Here is a 26,369-nt window from a genome sequence, read left to right as displayed (position 1 = left end):
ATGGAGTTGAACAGAAAAATGTCACAACACCACCCACAAATAAGCCATTAACCCAGAGTATTCGATGGAAGAATGTGTGATGCCGCGTAACTTTGAGCCATGACTGCCGATATGTCATCACATATCAAAACGACCAGTTAATCGATTTCTTTTCTATTATCTAAGAGATGTCAATCACGTGCCGGGGAAGATGGTATCAATTCTACTTAAGTTGTCAGGTGAGCGCTATGAATGAGTGGTCTCCCGTAGTAATTACCCGCTGGCATACAATACTTTGTACTTTGCTTGTGGTATATTTAGTTGTGAAGTTGCGTCATCAATTCTAAGGAAAAGTATCATTGGGTTATTGGAAATATCAGATGCTTTAAATATATATATCTATAAATATCCGAACAAGATTTCATTAGATATCGAAGTGTGGCAAGTTCAATATAATTCTGGTTTTAAAGAATACCAGTAAACACATATTATTCCTCCCTCCTTGGACACCTTGTCCCACCTTGTCGTGGTGGGGGAGCCTGTGGTAGTTTCCTACTACACTAAGGGTGTCCAAAATATGAATATGGAAACGAAGGATATAAACTCTCCAAGTGGTGAGAAATCACAGACTTCGAATCCACCCGCCACCATGAGCAATCATGTCGCGGACGAGGCGGGGATTTTGGAGGCCTCACCACATTTATACCCCCCCACAGATAAATCTGTAGAAAGCGTGCTTTCCAACTCAGTGGAAAACTTGCAATCCAACCCGGCCCGTCCGCAGTACTACAGCGCAAATATACCCCCAAACGGAAGAGGAAGGCCCGGCAGAAGGGAACTTCGGCCACTAAGGAGGGGGGGACTACAGGCTGAATCCTGCCTGTAAGAACTTTCTCCTTCATCCTTATCGGGAAGAGCGGAAGAACGGAAAGCTGGTGACGTGGACGCTAGTGGTTTAATCACAGTATGTGGAAATGGATCCAAGCGGCCCGGACACCGTGAACCTGGAAAGGCTCCAAGCCGGCGGCAGAAGAGAGCACCGCGAAGGGAGATGAAGCACCTTGGGAATGAGGACATGGATGTGGTTGTACCACTAGGTGCATTAATATCCAGAGAAATCGGGCGTAAGGAAGTGGAATCTTCGGCGGAAGGTGGGGGTAAACTGGAAACCCCGGTAAGATCCACACTTGACGCACCAGACTCTTCTGTCAGCTGTAATGCGCCCAAGAAGCAAAGGACCAACACATCTGCTATGGCCAATGCTTTATTGTACTCCGCACGAGGGCTTACATCCACGCGTCTCGCGGGGTTAGGACCGGTGTGCCGGGAGGTGATCATATCAGCGAGAGCGATCTCAATGAAACTGGTCCCTCCCACAGGAATACGAACACGAAGGCGGGAAAGAAGAGTACGTATGCGCAAGCTGCAACCTCTGTTCTAACTGCTGCCGTGGGAGTTTCCTCCAAGGATGGCAAAATGTCAGAGGGAAAATTTACCATCCTCCAGGATGCCATGCCTGTGGGGAAAAATGCTGGAGCCTGATACGAAGCCACGATTTAACAACCAAGGTTTTCGTGATGGGCTTCTCCATTTAAAGTGCACTGACGAGGCTCTCTTAAGGTGGCTCCAGCAGGTAATCCCAACTTTGAGTCCCGGCGGTCGGCCTAAGTTCACTATTGTGAACACTGAGCTACGCAGGACAGAACATGTCGGATGTTGGTTACCGGGCCCTCGAAGGAAGGCAGCGGACATCATCCGCACGCCGGGTGAACAGAACCCGGGCATGGACTTTGGACACTGGAAGGTAAAGTTCATGGATGCCAGGGAGGACAAATCTACAAACGTGAAGGGTTTCAACTTCTGAATGTGCTTAAGGGTGGAACCCTCGTATGGAGACTCGCACTGGTGAAAGGACTACAGAGTGAATCCCACCTGTTAGCAACTTCTCCTACACCTTATAAGGGACAGGCGGACGGAAGGGAAACCAAAGGCTTCAACGGAACTGACTTGATGCCAGTTCGAGTGATCGAATCTATGCAACCCGGACACCGCAAACCAATTAAGGTGCTAAGTGGAAAACAGACGAATGCTCTGCGGGATGAGATGCGATCTTTCATGGATAAGAACATGGGAATTGCGGTACTTCCAAGTACGGCTTTTCTCAGGGAAATCAAAAACGAGGGTATTGAGTCTCTGGCGGTACGGTGTGAGGGAAACCCCGTCACACGCGGACTGCCGCATACGCTTCTAACTGTTTTCCATAACACAATAGACTAAGTTTATGTCGAGAAACATAAAGATTGGTCAAATCAACCTGCAGCATGCCAAAGCTCCTTCCTACCTATTGGTAGCAAGAATGACAAAGCTACAGGATTTCCCCTACTACTTTCTGGTGCAAGAGCCATGGGTCCGATTTAAGACAATCTGTGCCATTGGATCAGTAAAGGGGGCTAGGATCTTCAACGATAAAAGATCCATAAGACCGTGAGCTTGCGTCCTGATGTCAAGACGGTTAGAGGCAACTATGCTGAGACAGTACTGTCCTCAGGACTTAGCTGCGGTCATCATACAATACCAGATAAATGGCGAGAGGAAAAACATCATAGTTGCCTCCGCTTATTTACCTTATGATTCCCTGTATCCTCCACCGAGGCAAGAGCTTAGAGATTTGGTGGCGTATGCAGAATCAAGTGGTCTCGAACTCTTAATAGGTTGCGATGCAAATGCTCAACATATTTGTTGGGGCAGTAGCAAATGCAATCAAAGAGGAGAGAAGCTATTTGATTTCATCACTTCAGCTGGTCTTATGACTGCAAACGTAAGGTGCGACCCTACGTTCGGGTGACCAAGAAGAAGCGAAGTAATTGACCTAACAATCTGTACCTTACAATTTTTAGAGTTGATTACATACTGGCGAGTGCTAAACGAGGTCTCACTGTCAGATCACCGATATCTAGAATTCAATCTGACTATTGCGGGCGTACAGTCTGCAGTACAAAGACGAAACCCTTGGAAAACGGATTGGACAAAGTTCAATGAACTTCTTGGCAATAAAGTACAGTTCCCTAGGCGACTAACGACTCCTTTGACGCTAGAAGATGAATTAAAACCTCTGAACTGCACACTTTTAGAATGCTATGAAAAGGCTTGTCCTATTTCCCGAGGCCAAAGCGGTAAAAGGGTTCCTTGGTGGAACCGAGAACTGCAAAAACTCAGGAAATCAACCAAGTGTCTCCTAAACCGTGCTTGCAAAAGTAACAAGAGCGAAGACTGGTTAAATTTCAGAAACTCACAGCGTGAATATCAGAGGCTCATTAGGTGTTTGAAACGAGACTCCTTTAGAGCGTACTGTGAGGAACTAGAAGGCGAAAGAGAGACTTTAAGGCTGTGCAGAGTCCTGAAAAGGGATGAGTCAGCAAAGTTGGATTCTCTTAGAAAACCCGACGGTATTTTCACGAGCTCCAGACTGGACTCAGTACATACCCTCCTGGAAGTACACCACCCAGCAGACCGGGTGAGAGAAGTGGCAGGGGGAGAGTTGAGGGTTCGTGTGACTCCTCCAACACGCAAGTGCTGCAAGGGGAACTGGAACACTGCGAAAGCGGTTGTTACCCATGAAAAGGTGAGAGCTTCCAAAGGACAGTTCCTTTGAACATTTCAAAGCACCTGGCATGGATGGCATTTATTCGGCAATGCTAAAGGACGGTATGGAGCATTTAGAGCGACCTATAAGAAATATTTTTCGAGGATGTCTTGCTCTGCGGTACGTGCCTTCCTCTTGGCAAGAGGCTAAGTTAGTCTTCATACCGAAACCTGGGAAAAATGACTATTCTAATCCAAAGAACTTCAGATAGATCAGGTTGACTTCATTCTTGCTGAAAGGTTTGGAGGAGCGTCACATTCGTGGAAACGCACTTAGATCACACCCACTTAGTGAAAACCAACATGCTTACCAACACGGAAAGTCCTATGAGTCTACTCTTCATTCTTTGGTCACAAACATAGAGGGTGCAACTTTGAATGGTGAGTACGCGATGAGGGTGCTCATGGACATTGAAGGGGCTTTTGCCTGTGCGGCTTTTCAAAAACTTTGTGATTCCGCCAGAGCGCATGGTGTTAATGATGCTTTAACTAGGTGGATCCATGCTATGCTAACGCAGAGATTGCTGTGCGCTAAGGTGGGTGTCGATCGATGTGGAGTATGCTGATGGACTCACTACTATGCGAACTGCAAAATTTGGCAATACACGCTCAACCTTATGCTAATGACGTGGCTGTTCTTGCTGTTGGCCGGGATCTTGGAACGGTGTGTAGGAATATACAACGTGCCGTTGATTTGATAAACAGCTGGTGCCTCAGACATGGTCTGTCAGTTAATCCAAATAAAACCACAATGGTTTTATTCTCAAAAAGGAGAAAACTGGATGGACTCTGCCTCCCTGAGATGAGGGGTACTACCCTTCAACTCTTCGAAGAAGTGAAATATCTGGGAGTCACTATAAATAAAAAACTTCTTTGGAACAAACGTGTAGAGGTAAAGATGAAACGAGCTCTCACAGCTTATGGACTGTGCAGACGGACCTTTGCCTCGACATGGGGACTCTGGCCTCATGTGGTAATGTGGATATACGTTGCTATCATTAGGCCGATGTTCATTTCTGCATCTGTAGTGTGGTGGGCTAAGGTGAGACAAAAAGGTTTTCACCGTAAACTAGCCGCACTGCAAAGAACTATGTGTCTGGGTGTCACTGGTGCCATGGGCACGACAGCCGGCGTAGCTCTGAATACACTACTCAATTTGCAGCCCATGGATATATTTATTCAAAGCACTACAATGAGAGCAGTTCATAGACTAATTCGATTAGATCTATGGAGAAACAACGTATGTAGGGGGCACAGAGCGTTGAATGAGCTACTGGGAGGACTGAATCCAGTTCTTACAACGCTTTCCGATTCTCGTGTCCCCATACATCCGTTTGGTAGAAGATATAAAGTTACCGTGAAGCGTAGAAGGGACTGGGAAGACCCAGAGGAGTGCGTGGCGAGATATACGGAAGTCTTCTACACCGATGGCCCAAAATCAGAAGAGAGTTCTGGAGCTGGAGTCTACCGCTCGAAGAAAAACGAGAAGTGGGCTTTTCCTTTGGGACAATATACAACGGTTTTTCAAACTGAAGTTTATGAGATCCTAAGTGCGGCAAACTGGGTGATTGACGAGCGGTTGAAGGGCAGGCGCATTGCAATCTGCAGTGACAGCCAAGCTGCATTGAGGGCATGGAGCAGTCCTTTGATCACCTCGAAAATCGTTCAAGAATGCAGAAACCGTTTGAGCTCTATCTCTAGATTGAATGCGGTGGAACTACCCTTTGCACCTAGTCACTGTGGCGTAGAGGCAAATGAAATCTCGTATTCTTTCTATACTGGGACCGGAACCAGCAATTGGAGTATCAATAGCATTTGCTAAGTCTGTTTTCAAAAACTGGGAACAAACGCTAGACAAAAAATGACTCCGACAGACTCATTGCGGAAACACTTGTCGGAAAGCTTCCAGGGCTCTTATGTCTTGTAGGTCCATTGCAGGAAAAAAATGGGGTTGCAGCCCGAAGATACCACTTTGGATATACACTGCAAATCTGGGTAGAAAGAACTGAACGCAGCACACAAGTCAGGGAGTTACACAAACTCCAAAGACTGGTTTGCGTGTGTATCAGTGGGGTAATGAGGACATGCCTAACGACATCCCTGGAGGACCTTCTGAGATTAACTCCTCTCCATCTGCACATACAAATCCCGGCAAGGAGCACAATATTCAGGACAGCGGGGACTATCAGTGAGGCGAGGAGCTCCCTAAATCGAAAGAAGATTGATATTCTCTCCAGGCGGTATCCCGAATTATTGATACCAAGAGATAACATGACAACGAGGTTTCACTTTGATAAGAAGTTTGAAACACGTTGGAGTAAGAAGGCAAACTGGAAGAGCGTAGCTGTGACATACCGCTTAAACCAGAAAATGGTTACTTGGTACACCGGCGAATCCCTCACAGCAGAGGGGGTGGGTTCCCGTGTTGTTAGTCCAAAGCAAATGTACTTGGATCCAATGGGTAAGCACATTAGCATACTCCAGGTGGAAATATACACCATATGTTAGACAGACGTGCCTCCTTTAATCTCCAAGGGAACTACAGGGAGCAGAACAACTCTAAGCTAATATGGAAATGCCTTGAGATTGAATACACTCGGCTCGCTCAATATGGTCTGGATACTTTGGGTTCCAAGCCATGTTGGGTTGGAAGGCAATGGACTGGCCAAGAAGGGAGCAGGGACCCCTTTACACGACCAGAACCATTTGTGGAATCAGAAGCGGGTTTACGGCTATGACATTAAAAAGTGAGCTTTTCTAGCCCTTTTAGTAAGAAGAAAGGCTTCACCTTCACATCGCGCCAGACAATTGGAATCTAAACGCGTGCCAGGCAGGACATATAATATAAAGACCATTACCAAAGCGGGGATGATGCCATCCGGACCCAAAGACTTGTATGTGCAAGCTCATTATACCCGCTCAAAGTCCAATGTCTTGTTGAGTGGATTTGTCATCACTTTCTGTGTATCTTCCACTCTACAAATGTAGGTTAGCCAACTGCTGGCTACGTTCTTTCATAGTGACCCGCTTCAAATTCAAGGTCCAATCAAAAGAGATAATTTCCATGATGCTCGTTTAGCGGTCTTTATGCTCTTCTTTAGAGCTGTCTAAGCCTGCATGTCTTCATTCAACCCAAATTTCTGAGCTTGGTTTAGGAGTATCCTGATCGTTCTCCTCTGTTTTTTGAATCCAAGTTCCACCATGGTATTGCACCCTTCCTTGGCGTATAGAGTGGACAGCACTCTTCGCATATTACGATGCAGAGCATGTATTCTTGCGAGGAAGAGTCTGCACGCTTTCCTGTGCACGGACCTGAGTTCCAGTGACCTAGTTGTGGTCAAGCTGGAGCAGGTGGGGGCAGAGAACGTGTATATTTCCTCGACTTACATGGCTCATGACCGATCAGCTCCGCCAGAAGAACTACAACATCTGACGAACACCATAACAACGAAGAAAGCCAACCAGCTGATAGGCTGCGACGCCAATGCAAAGTATATGCTTTGGGGCAGCTCCGAAATCAACGAAAGAGGTGAGTCATTCTTTGATTTTATTATTGATTCAAATCTGTCGGTGTGTAACAGGGGCAGTACACCAACCTTCCATTTCCCCCGCTTGGACGATATTGACGGTTGGGAGGATTTCCTTGATATCACCCTAATAACCGACAACGGGATTCTTACGGTGGAGGACTGGAGAGTATCTGACCTGAGATTCTTCTCTGATCACAGTTGGATACTCTTCAGTCCAGAACTCGTCGCAGAGGCCTCCAAGCCCTTTAGAGACCCCAGGAGGATCGACTGGAGATTTTGGTCAGGTAATTAAGAACAAACCCTCAGATGCGCAAATTGGTAGGATTGGCACGACAGATGAACTGGAGTTAAGGGTCAGGGCTCTGGAGAAAGCATTTGATACCGCCTTTAAAGTCTCGTGCCCTACTAAGCACAGCAAAAAGATCTTGCCCCCGTGGTGGAATGAAGATCTCTCTAGTCTCAGGAAGCTGACCAGAGAAATTTTCAACATCTGCTACAGGCAAAAATACTGGCAGCCATACAAGGACTCCCTGAAGAAGTACAAGTCGGCCATTAGGACCGCCAGAGGCGGTCTTGGCTGGTCTATTGTCAGAACATCGAAAGCACCAGTGAATCCACGAGGCTCAAAAAGATTCTGTCCAAGGAACATAAGAGCCTATCCTTTCCTTAAAAAGTCGGAAGGCTCCTGGATGGAATCTTCTAGCGAAACCTTGGAGCTGTTGGTTCAAACGCACTTTCCCTCCAGCGAGGAGGACTGTGAATCAGAACCTTGCTTGGAGGGTTTGCGGCCACCCCAGCTGTGCGAGACTATCAAATCGGTAATTACCGAGGATAGGAGACTATAAACAGCTTCTCCGCATTCAAGTCTCCAGGCCCAGATGACATAATGCCAGTTATGCTACAGAAGCAGCAAGAGAGGGTTGTGCCGTGGCTTGTTGAGATTTACCGGAGCTGCATCACTCCAGGATGCGTACCGCAGCCCTGGAGCGCGCACGAGTGGTTTTCATACCGAAAGCGGGCAGGCGCGGTCATGAGTCCGCGAAGGACTTTCGACCAATCAGCCTGACCTCTTTCGTGCTGAAGACCCTAGAACGCGTCCTGGATATTCACTTAAGGACGATTATGGAGAGAATGCCTTTCTCTAAGTCTAAGCCTTTCTCTAAGTCTAAGCATGTCTACCTCAAAGGAAAGTCCACAGAAACCGCCTTCCACGAGGTAATTGGCACGGTTGAGCGGCCACTCCAGTACAAGCAGTATACCCTAGCTGCCTTCTTGGATATAGAGGGAGCTTTTAACAACGTCAGTACCAATGCCACCAAGGAAGCTTTGACCGGTGTTGGATTGGAGGGGTATCTCATGCATTGGATTACATCCATGCTGAGTACCAGGATAATCCAGTCGGATCTGGGAGGGAACCACTTGACCAGAGTTGTGAACAGAGGCACGCCCCAGGGTGGAGCCACCTCACCGGTGTTCTGGTTAATAGTAATGGACAAAATTTTACGTATATTGGATAGCAGCGGGGTGATATTAGTATCAGAGATGTTTCTGTCCATTATGAATGACATCATGGAAGAAGCGTTGCGAAAGGTGTACCTGTGGACCGCAAGATGCGGACTCAGTATAAACCCAACCAAAACGCAACTGATGCTATTCACCACCAAGACAAGGATACCTGAATTCCATCTACCACGGCTAAATGAACGAAGACTGGTTCTTTCCTCTAATGTAAAGTATCTGGATGTAATCCTGGATCCTAAGCTAAATTGGAGGTTGAACATAGAACTGAGGGTTAAGAAGACCTGTATAGCCTTCTATGCCTTTAAGAGAACCTTTGCAAAGAAATGGGGTCTCCAGGCGAGGATGGTTCCCTGGCAGGCTTTGAAGAAGAAATACAATAGAACGAAGCTTAATAGGATTCAAAGAACCGCGTGTGCAGGTGCTACTGGGGCTCTGCAGTCCAGCCCGGCAGATGCTAGACCTCCACATCAAATATGTTGCAGCGTGCAGTGCCGTCAGACTACGTGAGCCCGAATGCTGGACAACGAAGTCCTTCGACCACAGCAACATCCTAGATGAAATACTTCGAGAAATCTGGGCATCCCCCACGGACTATGTCACACGCAAGCAGGACTTCACGAGAAACTTTGCTGTGAACTTTCCAACCAGGGCAAAGTGGAAGACCGGCGGCGTGTTGCAAGACTATGACACGGTATTCTTTACGGGCGGATCAAAGATGGCCTATGGAGTCGGCGCGGGGGTTTTCTCGAATACACACGGTGTATTCAAGTCGTATGATCTCCCAGGTTTCGCCAGTGTATTCCAGGTGGAAGTACTGGCGATATTGGAAGTCTGTTGATGGCTGGAGCGTGATTCGAGCCCCAAGCGTAACATAGCCATTCTGACCGACAACCAAGCGGCTCACAAGGCCTTGTATTCAACGACGACATCTTCCCGGCAGAGACGCGCTCAACCATCTGGACGGCATGCTCAAGGTCACCCTCCTCTGGGTTCCCGGGCATAGGAACATAGAGGGAAATGAGCAGGCTGACGCACTGGCCAGGCAAGGCTCTGCTCTTGACAGTCCCTCGGCGAATACAGTCGGTGTTCCGCTGGCGGCTGTCAGGGGCGGAGTCTACTCGCACTACCTAGCAGCCGCGGGCCTGAGATGACGAAGTCTTACAAGCTGAGCAAAGTCAAGAACATAACCCGATCACGAGAGCTCCTGTGCCAGACGTGTGCAAATGCATTCAAGATTACGGCGGTCTGCACAGGGCACTGGCCCATAGGGGACCATGCCGGTAGGCTCGGCATACCCAACAATTCGCATCGCCGAAGCCGCGGAGAAGGAAGGGAAACCCTCATGCACTTCCTCTGCGACTGCCCAGCCCTAGCTAGAATCAGGCTGCGGACTGTGGGTAAACCGTTCTTTGAGGACCTCAGAGTGATTTCTAGCTGCAGGGTCGGAAAGCTGCTTTCCTTCGTGAATGCTACGCGCTGGCTCTGACGATCCGAGCCGGCTCGATTCGGCCTCCCTGCTCCCATAACAACAGTCACGGTCTTAGGAGTTTGTGGCATCAAAACGGCGCACTAAAGCGCTAATTGGGCTCCTCGGCGGGGCCACTGATACCTGCCTACCCCATGTCTTCATTCAACCCAACACCTGACCTTGGTTTAGGAATATCCTGATCGTTCTCCTCTCTTTTTTGAATCCAAGTTCCACCATGATATTACACCCTTCCTTGGCGTATAGAGTGGATAGCACTCTTCGCATACTACGATCATATGGATTGTTTTCTCTAATCCTGCAACGGACTTGATGCGTCCCTAGGGAGCGTAACTCGGGCGCTCAATTCTATTTTCTAATTAAATGCTAAATAACGGTTTGAAATCTAGTATTGAAACAAATTAAAGCAATGAGAGGCTGTCCAATTTTGGACACTCCATTTGAGAATTTTTCTCCATAAAATGTTACTGAAGGACGACCCCAATAGGAATGTATCCAAGGAGGATTACTTCCGGATCATATGTGCCAGCGCTTTCATCGTTTTCAATTTTGTGTCACTAAAATCTCCCCCAGCCATTTCGCAACTCGTTATCTGGAGTAAAGTGTTGTGCAGTGCGCTCCAACCAATTGGATTATTGTGTTTCTAGCGAACAAATCTACTGAAGAGCTCTTCACCTCGGTGTAAAGCAAATGGAGATACTCGTAAATTGTTTGAAAATGCAATTTATTTCTGCTTGAAGTTGGATTATTGTTCAATCAGAAACGCATCAAATAGTTCGGAATTTAAATCTAAATTGAAAAGTTTAGCTAAATCCAATGTGTTCGAACGCATTCAATCGGTACCTTGTTTGCGAAGTCTTTGTTGACCTTCCGAGCTAGCTGGTTCGCTTATCGGAGCTTTCAATTGTTATTTGTTTTCGGTCACGATTGAAGCACTCTTTTCATGCACTCAGATATCACCAACTGGATTGATTTAAACACGTCATATTTTATCTTCAAGAAAAATTCAATTATTTTCAGTGAATATTCTTCAAGAGCACATCACATAACACCTAATCCGCGTATACCCCGCCTGCAATGTTTTAGGCACAATCCACCAACCACTCGAGATTAACTGGGTGCAATCAAAATATCATCGATGATATCGCTTTTACGGGGCTAGAACACGTCACTACAAAGATTACACTGCACAAGATTAAGAACGGTGAAGACAATCGGACATGGACGCAACCTCGCAACCTCACTCCAGACGGATTTCAATAACACCGACCGATTCTCTGGAGCTGGTTTTCAAGATACACTAATTTTTATGGAGTAATGAATGATATTGGGAACACTCTAGTGATAAGATTGGATTTGAGCTGGCCCGATTGACACTTTAGCGACGGAGATATTGGAGGCCTGATATGAATGGAAGCAACTAATGTCGGTAGAGAGTTGCTTAAAAATAAGCAAACATACCGATTTATAGAAAACAGATAAAGGCCCGATTGATTGCTGTCCGGCCTAACGTTGGCAACAGCTTAATTAACTCCAGGAAATTGTAAAAAAAATAGATTTCATATAATAGTTTCACGGCCTCGCACTATTGAATTACTTCACGGCTGAAATGGGTGTAGCAACAGCTTTTAGTTGGCTTGAGGGGTTGAGTCACGCCGAGCACTGAAATTCCTTTTCAATTAAAGATAGTGTGGCTCAGGATGATTACTGGTATTACATCCCCCTCCAAAGTCGCACTCATCCGAAATGGTTCAAGCGTTTGTATTGCATTCTAGCGATCCAACCTGAATCCCACTGCAAATGACACTTCCATCACCAAATCTCACAGATATATCCGTAAAATTGACCATCTATCTCCGAATTGGTTGCACTTTCCAATGGCTTTGGTTACAAGGCTCACGCGTATCTACCGCGAAAATTCGTACTTGCCCGGGAAACTGCTCTACCGGAAAGATTTTCCCAGCTACCACCGTACCGGCGAATAGACGTTTGTATACTGAACAAGCGAAACAGCTCGGCCCCAAGTCATCCGTAAGTTTGTCGGAGGCTCCTCATGATATCGTCGCACCAACCCCAATATCATAGCGGGCATATCTTCACGGCGCGTCAGAACAATTTCAGCCCCTACTAAGGGATGGGGCAATTCCATCGTCCTGACCTAACACCAGTAGGCCGGGGTTGTTCCTGCTGCTGCTATTGTGAAGGGTTAAAGATGTCTCTTAGTGGGTCTGCGCGGGGCAACAAGTCGTCCATTTGTTGTGCGTTTATTGTGCACAATCCAAACTGCTTGTTCCAAATGGAGACTATTAATAGCTGGGAGAGCGAGAAGCCTTAAATCAAATTAACATCATATTGGCCGTAGATGCAAGCAGAAAGGAGCCAAGAAGATGGCATGGGGTGGTAGCGGGAGGCTCATATCAAACGTGAAACATACATTTTTCACATTTAATTGTTTGATAAAAGAAGTGTAGATTACTTGTTATCGCGGAACCACTCCAGCATTGAGAGAGCGTTGAGTGCGACAAGCGAGTCAATGCGAATGGGGTGTTGTGGTAGAGAAAGAGCCACCAATTCCAGATTGGAGTAATTCCCTTGTGATTGCCAGGTTCGCCAGATACCTGCTTTAGATAACTAAGCACGTGCTAAATTGAATTGGCCTGAAGTCGTAGAAGCCGCAAAAAAAGCAATCTACCCTTCCAATCCTTTCTGAACAATGTCAAGTGGGCAGAACAGTAAAATTTTATTTAACTCCATTAAAGGTGAAGGTTCGGGATTTAACCATAATTCCAAGTGGATACGCGTTGCTTTCAACATGCTATCGGGTTCCAGTTTCATAAGAATTTGTTTTTATCGTTTTGATAGTGCAAAGGATCAGACAACTAAGGATTTCATTGTAGGTTCCTCTTCTGCATCGCAACAGATTTTACCACGACAAATAGTCCCAAGAAATATATTAATAGATACATACGGAGATATCTATAGATAGCGTGTACTCGTACGTAGTCATATGTACATATTGCTTGCAGCAAGGATGCTTGCTTAAGGGAAGCGGAAAAGTAGAAGGAGAAACAAAGGAAACATGTTTGGAAAAAGGCTGACACAGGAAGTGGACAATTCGTTTCATACGAAATGGCTCTGCTGGATGCACGAAACGTGCAACTTTAGTAGGAGCAACGTAGGGGGAGGGGGGCTGATTATCTGAAATCTGGGAGTTAAGTGGAAGCTTTGAACGCCTATGCATCTATCTTCTGTTTATAATGCTATATTCGGTTCAAAGTGATTCTTACTTGCCGATTTGAGCTTGGAGCAGATTAGTTACCGGAAATCGAGTATCTGAAGTAGGGACAAAAATTAATTTTGAAATAAGATAAGCTCGGAGCAAAGGAAGGAGCCATGAAATTTGTAATCAATGCGTTATTGCGAAATAACCAAAAAATCTATGAAAATCTCAAGAATTCTACAATGGGCTTAGGATGGATTGATTCGATAGTGAGATGAGGGCGGGAATGTACTAACGCTCCCGCTTTGCCTTCTATTTTTCAGCATCTGAAGCAATAGACACAACGTTGCTGAAGGGGATATTATCCAATTTCTTCACATTGTCCAGGGGGAAGTTTATGTAAATATACAAGATTCACTTTCATTTCCTTCTCGGTTAGATTTCCATTCAAAAGAGAGGGTAAAAAGTCAAAGGTTTTTATTTTGTAGTTAGTGTACTTCACGCAATTAATCTGTGGCGCGGCAGGATTCGCGGCATTCGAGATTTATTTCGAATGTCGCGAATACCAGCGGACAGATGACGTCACCGGCGCTCCACTTGTAGAAACATGAAAAAGTATGTTTTTAAGGTTCTACCCATTTATTCAACAAACACCGAGAAGGTCGAGAGAAAGAGAGTGTGCAAAAGAGTCGGATGGCGTCGAATTTATCCATGTAGTGACGTTACTTTGTTGAGCATATCAGCTGTTGAAAGGCGTTGCCATGTTGGTGCTGTCATGTCATTACCATGTCGCTACACTGCTCCCTCCTGAGTAGTTTTGACGGTTAGCGGCTAGAAAACTACGTATTGAATATTACTCGCCTCTCACTCGCTGGTTTCGCTCTTGGTCCTACATACGTTTTGGGAGCCAAACTTATTGGTCGTTGGGCTGCTTCCGTTGGATCAGATGTTACTTCGAAATAGGCAGGTTTTAGTCGCTCGACGCTGATATTTGTTGCTTTGCCTTGAATTTCCATTTTAAAAACGTTGTCGGAAAGTCTTTCTAACACCTTATATGGTCCTTCGTACGGATGCTCTAGCGGCTTCTTCACTCGATCAATCCGCACGAACACGTGTGAGCATGTAGAAAGATCCCTGTGGACGAACACCTTCCTTCTATCATGTCGAGAGATTGGCGTTGCACGAACTTGCGTCATATGGTGACGAAATTTCTCAACGAAAAATTTCGGATCGGGAGGCATTTCCTCGTCAAGAAGGAACTCTCCAGGAATGCGAATCGTTGTCCCATAGACTAGCTCAGCAGCTGTTGCGCCAATATCCTCCTTAACGCTTGTACGAAGACCAAGCAAAACCGTTGGCAAAACTTCGACCCATTCACGGTTGTTGTGGCACATAATAGCTGCTTTCATCGATCGGTGCCATCGCTCAATCAATCCGTTAGAAGCAGGATGGTATGCAGTGGTTCGAATCTTTTTGCAACCCACTAAGTGCGTCAGCGACTGGAAGATCAAGGATTCGAACTGGGATCCTTGGTCCGATGTTAATATAGTAGGTGCTCCAAATCGTGAAATCCAGTTGGTGTAGAATGCGTCTGCGTATCGGAACCGCTTCAGGCCATCTCGTAAATCTATCGATCATAGTCAATACATACGAGTGACCTTGTGATTGCGTTAGCAGTCCAACAATATCGATATGTACGTGACTGAATCTCGTGTCCGGCATATCGATTTTGCCATGCGATGGTTTTGCATGTCGTCCAATCTTACTTCGTTGACACGCTAGACATGTTCGTGCCCACTCGAGAATGTCCTTGGACATACTAGGCTAGACATATTTTCGGCAAATCAGCTTCTTCGTGACGCGTCCGCTTGGATGAGATAGTCGGTGAGTAATCTCAAATATTCTCCTTCTGAGGAGTATTGGAATATACGGCCGTATTTGGGAAGTTGACACGTCGCAGTACAACATTGTATCCTTGTCGTCAACTCGCAACTTTTTCAAATCCAAGGTCGTTTCAGAACGCAGTAGATGTTGGAGTTCCTCATCGTTTCATTGCGCTGTAGCTAATTCTTCGGGCGTTATGGCAACCGGCAATGTAACAGCACTAATTCGGGACAAGGCGTCTGCTGTAACGTTTTCCTCGCCAGTGACGTACATGATATTGGTCGAGAATTGGTCGATATAGTCCAGTTGCCTTAATTGCCGTGGACTAGCTTTATCGGCTTTCTGTTGGAAGGCAAACGTTATCGGCTTATGATCGGTTTTGATTAATAACGGACGACCTTCGACCATGTAGCGAAAAAACTTGACTGCACTGTAGATTGCTTGGAGTTCTCGATCGTAAGTGCTGTACCTACGTTGTGTATCGGAGAACTTCTTCGAAAAGAACCCGAGCGGTTCCCAAACATCGTTGTTCCACTGTTCGAGAACTGCTCCCATAGCCGTGTCCGATGCGTCTGATTTGATGGCCAATGGTGCATTCTCAATGGGATGTCGTAGTAACGCAGCGTTGGCAATTTGCTGTTTGCACTTTTCAAATGAGACATCTGCTCGTGGATTCCATTCGATTTTGCGTTTATCCCGTTTCCTTGCACCAATGAGATACTCGTGGAGAGGTGCTTGAATTTCGGCTGCATTCTGCAACGATTTTCTATAGAAATTAACAGCTCCTAGAAATCGTCGCAAATCGGCAATTGTTGACAGTTTTCCGAAATTCAAAATGGTTTCCACTCGTCCTGGAAGGGGCTTGATGCCATTTTCGCTCACCAAATATCCTAAATATTCGGCAGGAGATGTTCCAAAGCTGCATTTATCGACATTGATGGATAATCCGTATTCACGGAGTCGATTAAATATCGTCAATAAGTGCTTCCGATGCTCCTCGTTCGATTTAGAAGCGATAAGAATGTCATCGATATATGCATAGCAAAAGTCCAATCCGCGGAGTGCATGATCAATGTACCGCTGGAAAGTTTGTGCGGCATTACGTAGACCGAACGTCATTACTCGAAACTCAAAAAGCCCAAAAGGAGTAATGACAGCTGTTTTGGGAATGTCCTCGGGTGCTGCAGGAATCTGGTGGTATGCTCTCGTCAGATCAATCGTGGAAAATACCTTGTATCCACTCAGTTTGTGCGCAAAGTCACTAATGTGAGCGATGGGGTACTTATCTAGGACGGTGATAGCGTTCAAACGCCGATAATCTCCACATGGTCTCCATTGTCCGTTTTTCTTCCGTACCAAGTGTAACGGGCTCGCCCATGGGCTACTCGATGGTTGGCAAACTCCCTGTTGTAGCATGTAGTCAAATTCGGCCTTTGCTTCGCGCAGTTTTTCGGGCGTTAATCGTCTGGGTCGGTCAAAAACAGGCGGTGCTTTAGTCAGGATATGGTGGTAGATATCATGAGCCATCACTTTCGCTCCGTCAGATGGAATTGTGATGTCGGCAAAATCTCTCAGAATGTCATGATAACTTTCGCTAGACTTCAGTGTTGTCATACCACAAGTTATGGTGCCGGTGAGCTTTGCGATGCAGGATAAGTTGGTCTTTTCGTCGATTATCTTCCTCCTGCGTAGGTCCACTAATAAGCCATAATGGTGCAGCAAATCGACACCGATTATTGGTTGTCGAACATCCGCTAAAACCAACCTCCAGGTAAACGGTCGTCGTAAGCCGAGGTCGAGCGTTATGATGCGATGTCCATATGTTTTGATCGGCGTATTGTTGGCGGCATAAAGCCGAAATTGCATTGGCGTGTGTTGATTTTTGTCTTTAGGCAAAACTGAAATATCAGCACCGGTATCCACCAGTAAATGCATGCAGCTTTTCCGATCGAGTACTAATAATCGGCTGGGTTTACTGTGAGAGGGGTCGTCCACGACCGCCGAAATTCGGGACGACGAATTTAGTTTTCCGAAGTCGCGGAATTATTTTGCCACTTACATGGCGGTCGGCAATTACGCGCTTGTTTCCCAAACCGTTGATGAAAGAAGCAAAACCCTCGATTCCGTGAACCTGATCTTTGCCTTCTGGTGCTCCGTTGTTTGGATCGGGACCGGTTGCGTGTCGTGATTTCCAGTCGGTCAATTCGGCTCAATATTTGCTCCAAAACATCATTTTCCGTGGATGCCTTCTGAACGGTGGAAATGCAAGGCAGTTGTTGCATCTCGATCATTAAATCCGCCATTTTCGCCAATTTATCGACGTCTGCTTCGTTAGAAATTGCTAACACCATTCGAATATTTTCGGGCAATTGCTCAAGTAGCAACGATCTTAGCATGGCGTCAGTTACCTGCTCTCCGCCAGTGTTTCGCAAGTCCTGCAGGTAATGCGATGGTCTCTTTCTTTCCAAATTCTTCCCTTGGAAAAGTCGTCGCAGCTTGGATTCGGCGGACTCTGCAAATGCTGCCAATATCCTCTCCTTCACGGCTTCGTACTTATTTGTTGCCGGAGGATTGCGTGCGATCGAGATCACATGCGGAAGGATTTCCGGCTCGGCAAATTGTATCACGTACTTAAATCTTGTTTCGTCCGACGTGATGTGATTAGTGTGGAACGCAGCCTCTACCTGCTCAAACCAAAATGCCGGGTCGGGTCGATAAAATGACGGAAATTTTTGTATGCGTGCCGCTTCCACGAATACGCCTGCTGGTTGATTAGCTACCGGCGGCAGGAAATCACTCTGAAGGGATGTTTTCGGCGTCTCTGGCGATTTGGATTCGGTGGCGCTTGGTGTCGATTAAACGTATGGAAATTTAAGATCACTGCACTTTTTATTTTAACTCTAGTCGTCGGGGTCACCAATGTAGAAACATGAAAAAGTATGTTTTTAAGGTTCTACCCATTTATTCAACAAACACCGAGAAGGTCGAGAGAAAGAGAGTGTGCAAAAGAGTCGGATGGCGTCGAATTTATATCCTTGCCGATCCATATAGTGACGTTACTTTGTTGAGCATATCAGCTGTTGAAAGGCGTTGCCATGTTGGTGCTGTCATGTCATTACCATGTCGCTACACACTCAGTTCAGACCTCCGCTACAAGAGTGAAGAACAGAGTAGGTGACGAAAAACGTCAGATAGGAAAAAAATAATAATTAGAAGTAAAAAAAAACAGTTGGTTAGCAGTCACGGGAAAGGAAAGATTTTCGTGCAGAAAGAAAACAGTTACATGCGGAAATCAGTATTATTTCTAATATCTCGGAGTTATCAGATTTTCGTGCGGAAAGAAAACAGTTACATGCGGAAATCAGTATTATTTCTAATATCTCGGAGTTATCAGATTTTCGTGCGGAAAGAAAACAGTTACATGCGGAAATCAGTATTATTTCTAATATCCGAGGCCTCCAATATAAGAGTTCTCAGTCAAATTTAGGAGCTTGTATTTAACAACGTTCAATACACAATTTCAAGAAATTACTCTTATTATAAATCCAGGAAGTTAAGGAGCCAGTTCGAATTTTTGAAGTGTTCTCATACTGGGGTGTACTATTGAAGTTCGTTAAGTATACCATCATCATCATTAACGGCACTACAACCGGTATCCGGTTTAGGCGGCCTGCCTTAATAAGGAACTCCAGACATCCCGGTTTTGCGCCGAGGTTCACAATTCGATATCCCTAAAAGCTGTCTGGCGCCCTTGCCTACGCCATCATTCCATCTCAGACAGGGTCTGTCTCATCTTCTTTTTCTACCATAGATATTGCACTTATAGACTTTTCGGGTGGAAGCATCCTCATCCATACGCCCCGCCCACCGTAACCTTTTGAGCCGAAACCTGACTGTCATTGCATCGTTCATAGATTTCGTCGTTATGTAGGCTACGGAATCGTCCATTCTCATGAAGAGAGACCAAGATTTATCGGAGGATTCTTCTCTCGCACGTGGCCGAGACTTCGCAATTTTTCTTGCTAAGAGCCCAACCCTCCGAGGAATACATGAGGACTGGCAAAGATTATTGTCTTGTACAGTAAGATTTTTGACCTTAAGGTGAGACGTTTCGAGCGGAACAGTTGCGTGGATTTCATCGTCTTCTTATGATTTTGATTTTCCACCCTAGATAGGAGAAATTATCAATGGTGTCAAAGTTGTAGTCTCCTGTCTTTATTCTTCCCGTTTGACCAGTGCGGTTTGATGTTGTTGGTTGGCTGGTTTTTGATGCTGACATTGCCACCATAGATTTTGTTTTTTTTTTTGTGGGGTAGGGTAGGTGAATGCATTTTCGCACACAGTATTGGACTCCCAGTTCGGTACGTCGTCGGACTACCAACTAAACACCTCCGTACATACGCGAGACTTTTACGATATACCTGCTTGTTAAGAGCGTCAGCCCATACCTCTGCGTTGAACTCATCAGGAGACGTCGCCTGCTAGATATAGGACCCCCCATGTTTGCCATTAGCCTAATTAACGCCGAAACTTTAGCTGCGGCTTTGTTCGCTGCAGGTTTGATTTGCTCAAAAAAGCTCATCTTTAAGTCAAGAGTCAACCCGAGGTACTTTACGGCTGATTTTGACTCGATTGTCGACTCGCCGAACAATTTGGGACGCAGAGTCTGAATTCTCTTTTTAGTCAGGATTACTACTTCGGTTTTTTCCAGTGCAAGGTTGAAACCATGAGTAGTTATCCATCCGCTTACCCGTCGGATCAATATGCCGAGTCTGCTTTGCGCCTGTTCGACAGTGCGTCCAGCAACAAGCTCTACGACATCACCTGCATAGCCGACCAGGCGCGGTATATATATTTTGTCTTGCCTTCATTGATGTGCTGCCCAAGATCTCGCGTCAATCCTCGCCTGCTCGATCTGGATGAAGACAGTTTGTACTTTTCGGCTCGTTCTTCCCAGGATGTCGATATCGTCAGCATAGGCCAGTAGTTGGGTGGACTTAAAGAGGGTCGTATCCCATTTACCTCAGCAAAAATGGTAGAACTGATGTCCATATTTCAGCAGTTTTTCCATCGCTTGTCACAGAGAGAAAACCTGTGCAGATTCGCCTGGAGTGAAGCCCCTTTGGTATGGGCCAATGATTTTCTGGGCATATAGGTCTCTCCGGCCTAGCAAAGATAGTGGAGAGTATCTTATAGATGGTACTCAGCAACGTGGTACCTCTATAATTGCTGCACTGCGTGATATCCCCCATTTGTGTATGGGACAGATAATGCCTTGTTGGCATTGATTCGCTTTCCCTCACCTTGGACATCAGTTGATGAACCAAGTGGTGTAGTTGGTCGGCTCCATATTTAACCAATTCCACCATAATCGTAATTTCATCGGTTCCAAGCCGCTTTTGGCTTTTTAGCCGGTGGATTGCACGGACTGTTGCTTCTATATTTGGTGGTGGCAGTATTTGTCCGTCCTCTCCAGTTGGCAAGACCCCCAACTACCCGATATTTTGGTTATTGAACAGTTCATCAAAATACTTAACCCATCGTTCCAATGTGCCCATTCTGTCGGAAATCGGATTTCTCTCTTTGTCTCGTCAGGATGAGCATCGAAGTGTATCCAGCTGACTTGTTGGTAAAGCTTGCGCGCCTGGTGCGATTGCCCCATTGTACTTTTCGAATTCACAGACCTTTTGGTTCTCCCAGGCTTCCTACGCTACTTACCCATTGGTAATTCGCCAGCATATATCAAACGTTACCTTCGTTATTGCATGCATTGTCGAATGTCCAGATCGAACTCCGAATTGTGCATTTGACAATAATTCCTTCCTCTTGATATGCCTTCCTTCTCTTTAAGATCGGGAGCACTCGGGCTTTCTTCCATTGTCCTTGAAAGAAGGAATTATTCAACAAATTATTGAACAAAATGCAATAATTACGAATGGCAATGTCTAGTAAATGCCTGAGGAACACGTTGGGAATGCCATCCACACCGGATGACCTCTTATTGTTTGCCCTTCTAGTAGCTAGTAATCAAGCAAGTTATCACTCGTTATGAGATCATCCTGCAACGCAGAGCTAAACTGGAGAACTGTGGTGCTGTTCAGGCTATTTTTGAAATTGTGGACATCTTGCTCTACAATTTCCAAAACTCGCGTTGCTCTAAATCCGTTCTGGACCGCTATAAGTTCGAGTTTCAGAGAATCCTCCATCGCGATGTAATTGTCTTGCGCATCAGCAGTTGCACTATTGGTGTCTATAAATGAGTCAATAAGGTGTTGTATCTCGCTACCAGCAACTTTGATTCTCGGCACAGCTATTCGTGACTTCTTCCGTAATACCATATCTATTATAGGTGGCTTTAGAGTCGATGAAAAGATGGTACAACTGATGGCCATATTCCAACAGTTTTTTCGCTTGCCGCAGAGAGACAGTAGAGCGTTACGAGCCAATGATATTCTGAGCGTATGGTGTACCCAACCTAGTAAGATAGCGGGGAATATCTTATAAATGGTACTCAGCAACGTAATATCTCTATAGGTTGATAGGCTCCGAGGAACCCAATCAGCACTGTGGTGCGCCGTTTTGATGACACAAACTCCTAAGACCGTGACTTCTGTTATGAGAGTCCAGTTGGCTCGGATCTTCAGAGCCAGCCCGTAGCATTCACGGAAGAAAACGGCTCTCCCCCTTGCAGCTAGAAATCTCTTTGAGATCCCCAAAGAATGGTTCACTCAGTGTCTGTAGCCTGACTCTAGCTAGAGCTGGGCAGTGCATGAGGGTTTCTCTTCTCCGCAACTTCGGCAATGCGAATTGTAGGGTATGCCGAGTCTGGCGGCATGATCCCCTATGCGCCAGTGTCCCGTGCAGACCGCCGTAATCTTGAATGCATTTGCACGCGTCTGGTACAGGAGCTCTCGTGATCGGGCTATGTTACAAGCGGGCCAAATCCTCCTTGACTTTGCACAGCTGGTAAGCCTTCACCATTTAAGGCCCGCGGCTGCCAAGTAGTGCGAGTAGACTCGGCCCCTGGCAGCCGCCAGAGAAACGCCAACTGTATTCACCAAAGGACTGCCAAGAGCAGAGCCTCCTCTGACCAATCCGTCAGCCCGCTCATTCTCCTCTATGTGCTTATGCCCGGGCACCCAGAAGTGGGTGACATTAAGCGTGCCATCGGATATTAAGCTCTTGCCATGGGATATTAAGCGTGCTGCCCAAATGGATCAGCGCGTCTCTGCATTGCCCCACCAGCCTGCAAGATATGACCTTGATGGCCGACTCGGATACACTGTGAGTATTCGAGAAAACCCCGCGCCGACCCCATAGATCATCTTTGATCCATCGGTAAAGAATTTTGAGTCTTAACCTTGCAACACGCCGCCAGTCTGCCACTTTGCCCTGGTAGAAAAGTTCACAGCAAAGTTTCTCGTGAACCCTTAGGGAGATCCTAAGATGATTAAAAGAATTAAAATTATTAAAAGAATAATTTTGGAAGCTTAAACCTAAAAAGAGGAGTCCGTGGACTATCAAGAGTGGGAGCAAGTTGCTCTCCATTTGGTCCGGTCTGGCATCAAGTCTATTGGGACTTAGGAAAAAAAAGAAATCCTAAGGTGGCTTTTAGCCTTCTCTGAGCAAGTGTCGTAAAAATGCCATTTACTCCGGGTGATTTCCTTGGTTTAAAGATTCCCAATACCTTTCTTGCTCTAACTTCAAAGCACACCTTCCTTTTCGGATCCGGCTGTCATCTCTTGGGAAATATTCTGGTGCCATGACTGCCTCTAAAGTGAGAATTGGACAGCCACAAGGTCTCCAGTCAGAAACTCGGAAAGTGGTATATACTTATTTTCAACTTCGTTTCGCAAGAGGAGTTTCAAAATTCCTTTCTTATGGACTGCGAATCTGCCCCAGTACACCAAGGATTCTCGCACCAGCGCCATTCCAATGTTATCCTTGGAAATAACCCTGGCAACTACTCCAGATGCAGCTTTTGTATGGTGGATGTTTAACTGGCCTATCTTTGTGCTGACCATTGTATCTATTCGTGTTTGGAGCTTGGAGCTTCTCCCTTTTTGTAAACAGCAGGGACATTTTCCTGCTCGACACTGCTCATTCAGTCTCTATGGCCTTCGCGAATCTCGGTGGATTCCCAATGTATCGTATTAATTATCTCTTATTGTTTCCCCTATGCACATGCAGTCATATCAGCCATATCATCTACCACGATCGTGTCAAGTTTGCTTTCCTATCCTTGCTGCTTCTAAAAATGCTCCATAGTCACGAGAGTAGATCTATGTTTGGAGGCGCAGCAGCTTCTTCGTCTCAATCCTTGAAATTTTAGAAAGACAGACTATCATCATGTTTGCCCCTATTATGTAATCCCTTGCTGCTAATGAGTGAATATTCCCTCCGCAACTAATTTCGACGGTATGACCTGTTGAATGCCCCTTACCACATTAGCATAGCTAATGCCAAGCATTCTAGCTCCTAGCTTTATCTCTGATCTACCCTGGATTATCTCCTTCTTGGGTTCGTATTTGGGTTTCTTTTGAGTAACTCCCACTTGTAAACTTATCTGCGCTGTTGCCCTCTCCTTGGTCCCATTTTTGAAAGCTGCACTGAGCCTCAATCCTCTGTTTTAGACCTTCCATCGAATAGCGCAGATTTAGCACTTGCACCAAAAAACCTGTCTCCTTCCCGATGTCTTATGTACTGTCATCAGACGTAATTTTGCTGCTCTCTGCTTGTTGACTACGGACCTTTACTGATTGCGGTTTTCGAGGTAGGTCAATTGTGACAGACAATTCCCAACTGATACCCTATTCCACTCATCCATCATTGGCCAAAGCGTATCATCAAATCCATGTTTCTCTTCTCCCGAAGACAGCTTTCGAACTCTTCGAGCTCACCAGGATGACATTTGGTTTGTGCAACGCTGCGCAGATATTTCAGAGGGTCATTTACTTTATCCTACGAAACTTAAACTTCTGTTTCGTCTACATGCATGATGTTTTCGTCACCTTTTCTTCCGAATCTCAGCATTTAGACCATCTCGAGTACGGGCTCGTTCTAAACGTTGAAATTATTATACTATGGGCGCTGGAGAAATTTCTCGGTCACATGAGAAGGTTGAAGCAATCAAAAATGTTCCTTTGCTAACCACGGTGAAGGATCTGTGAAGGTTCTTGGGCATATTAAACTTCTATCGACGTTTCCTGTCTAAGACCGCACATCACCAAGCGATCCTCATCGCTTACTTGTCTGGGGCAAAGGCAAAAGACTCCCGTGGTTTAATGAGGTCGTCCAGGCGTTTAAAATCGCCAAACAACACCTGGTTGATGCTATACTACTGACATCTACTTGGCCAGATGCATCCCTAGCTCTGTTCGTCGATGCCTCAGACATAGCGGTAGACGTCGCTCTTCAGCAAAGTAGGCAAACAAATCTAGGAACCATTGAGCTTCTTTGTTAAACAACTCAACCCAGCTCAACATAACTACAGCGCTTACGAGCTACTTGCCACGTACCTCTCAATTGAATACTTCTGTTTCTCCGTTGAGGGCAGACCCTTCACTGTATTCAAGGACCACAAGGCCCTGACGTTCGCGCTTAAACAAATCCCGACAAAGCATTTCCTCGTCACTTCAGCAACTGAGCTTCATCGGCTAGTTTACTTTCGACATCCAATGTCGTTGCAGATTGCAGATTATACGGCAATTGCCGACGCAGAGTTTCAGAGCCTGAGGACAAACTCCAAATACAAGTTGAAGGAGTTTTCTATCTTCGGCTCAAACTCCTACTTACTCTGTGAGACCTCAGGCATGAGACCTAGGCCATTTATTCCGGCACACTTTCGCAAGGAAGTATCCTACGTAGAACACGATCTTGTAATACCAGGTATCAGGACGATGAATCGGCTAGTCACCGGGAAATACTTCTGGCCGTCTATGAACAAAGAAGTAAACTCTTGTACCACACAGTGCAACACGCGTGCCGGAAGTGTGAGATTAACAAGCACGTAGAAAAGTAAGTAGGCGTAGTTCGTCGGCCGACCAAGTGCTTCTACACCATCCACCTCGACACCATTGGCCCTTTGTGAGACTCACACAGATACAAGTATTGCCTCATTATCATCGACAGGTTTACACGCTGTCCTGAAGCAATACCTCTGACTGACATTACTACATAATCATGTGCGGAGGCCCTATGTCCACAATGGATCCCCGCTTTGAATGCAATTTGAGTCTACTTTTTTCTCAGAGTTAGGCAAGCTCCTGGATTTCAAATGCCACAGGACCACCAGACGCTGAAGCGACGAGCCATCATGGTCGCATTCCTTGCCATTTATCGCCTTCGCACAGTTCATCGAGAGGAGTTCACAACCATCCACGCGGGGACTGTATACAGGGAGAATCTGTGGCTCTCCGCTGACCCTGTGCTGGATATCAGAGCAGGATTAAACGCCTCTGGCATGCTGCTTCTGCTCAGGGATGCGGTTAGCTGAACCTTCCCGGCATACGACGCCGTAGGCCGGCAACCCTAGGAACCTCGAGACATGCTTGGGGTTCCTCATTAAGTTGAGCGCTCCTCGGAGACTGCTGCACCCACTATGTGAGGGCTACTTTAAAGTCCTGGAGCGACGGGAGAACTTATTGAAGCTCAACGTTCGGAGCGGGCCCAAATAGGTCTCCGTGTCGACATTGAAAGCCTTTACCGAACCGCGGGACGCTCCAAAAAAAAACCATTGGTGGGATAACGTCCTGGGTTCCTCCCCTGTCCTGGGGTCTCTCCGCGCGGTTTCACCTGGGGGCGAATGATGTGGCGGCACAGCGGAGACGTGAACCACCGACTGCATCGGCAGCAATGTGAACATCTCCGTCTATACACTGAACTACCGCTGGCACATCTGGCAACCTGCCACGAGGCTGGTGCGTTACGATTCCATCTTTCTTACCATCATTGCCGTAGTGAAGAGTGATTCAGTACAGTAATTGCAACTGTTGCACGTTCTCTGAATAAAATAAATGCAATTGCAAAACGCAGTACAAGTGTATTTTTTGGCGTCATTGGCACGAGTGTTATCCACATCATCAGCGCCAATATTTACCTTCATATT

The 26,369-nt window shown here is 46.2% G+C and overlaps 1 protein-coding gene across 3 annotated transcripts in view; it reads right to left on the bottom strand.

Annotated features, from left to right (window-relative positions):
- The window catches only part of LOC119658930 (atrial natriuretic peptide receptor 1), a 608,286-nt gene extending 596,146 nt beyond the window's left edge, over window positions 1-12,140 (bottom strand). For all 3 annotated transcript variants that reach the window (XM_038066758.1, XM_038066759.1, XM_038066763.1), the window contains exon 1: window positions 11,002-12,140. The gene's annotated coding sequence lies outside the window, so the exon portion shown is untranslated. The remainder of the gene's footprint in view (window positions 1-11,001) is intronic.
- Between the last annotated feature and the right edge of the window lie 14,229 nt (window positions 12,141-26,369).

The sequence above is a fragment of the Hermetia illucens genome, chromosome 6, assembly GCF_905115235.1.
Source record: "Hermetia illucens chromosome 6, iHerIll2.2.curated.20191125, whole genome shotgun sequence".
NCBI lineage: Eukaryota > Metazoa > Arthropoda > Insecta > Diptera > Stratiomyidae > Hermetia > Hermetia illucens.
Note: the sequence above shows the minus strand (reverse complement) of the source record. Positions and strands in the feature narration are given on the sequence as shown.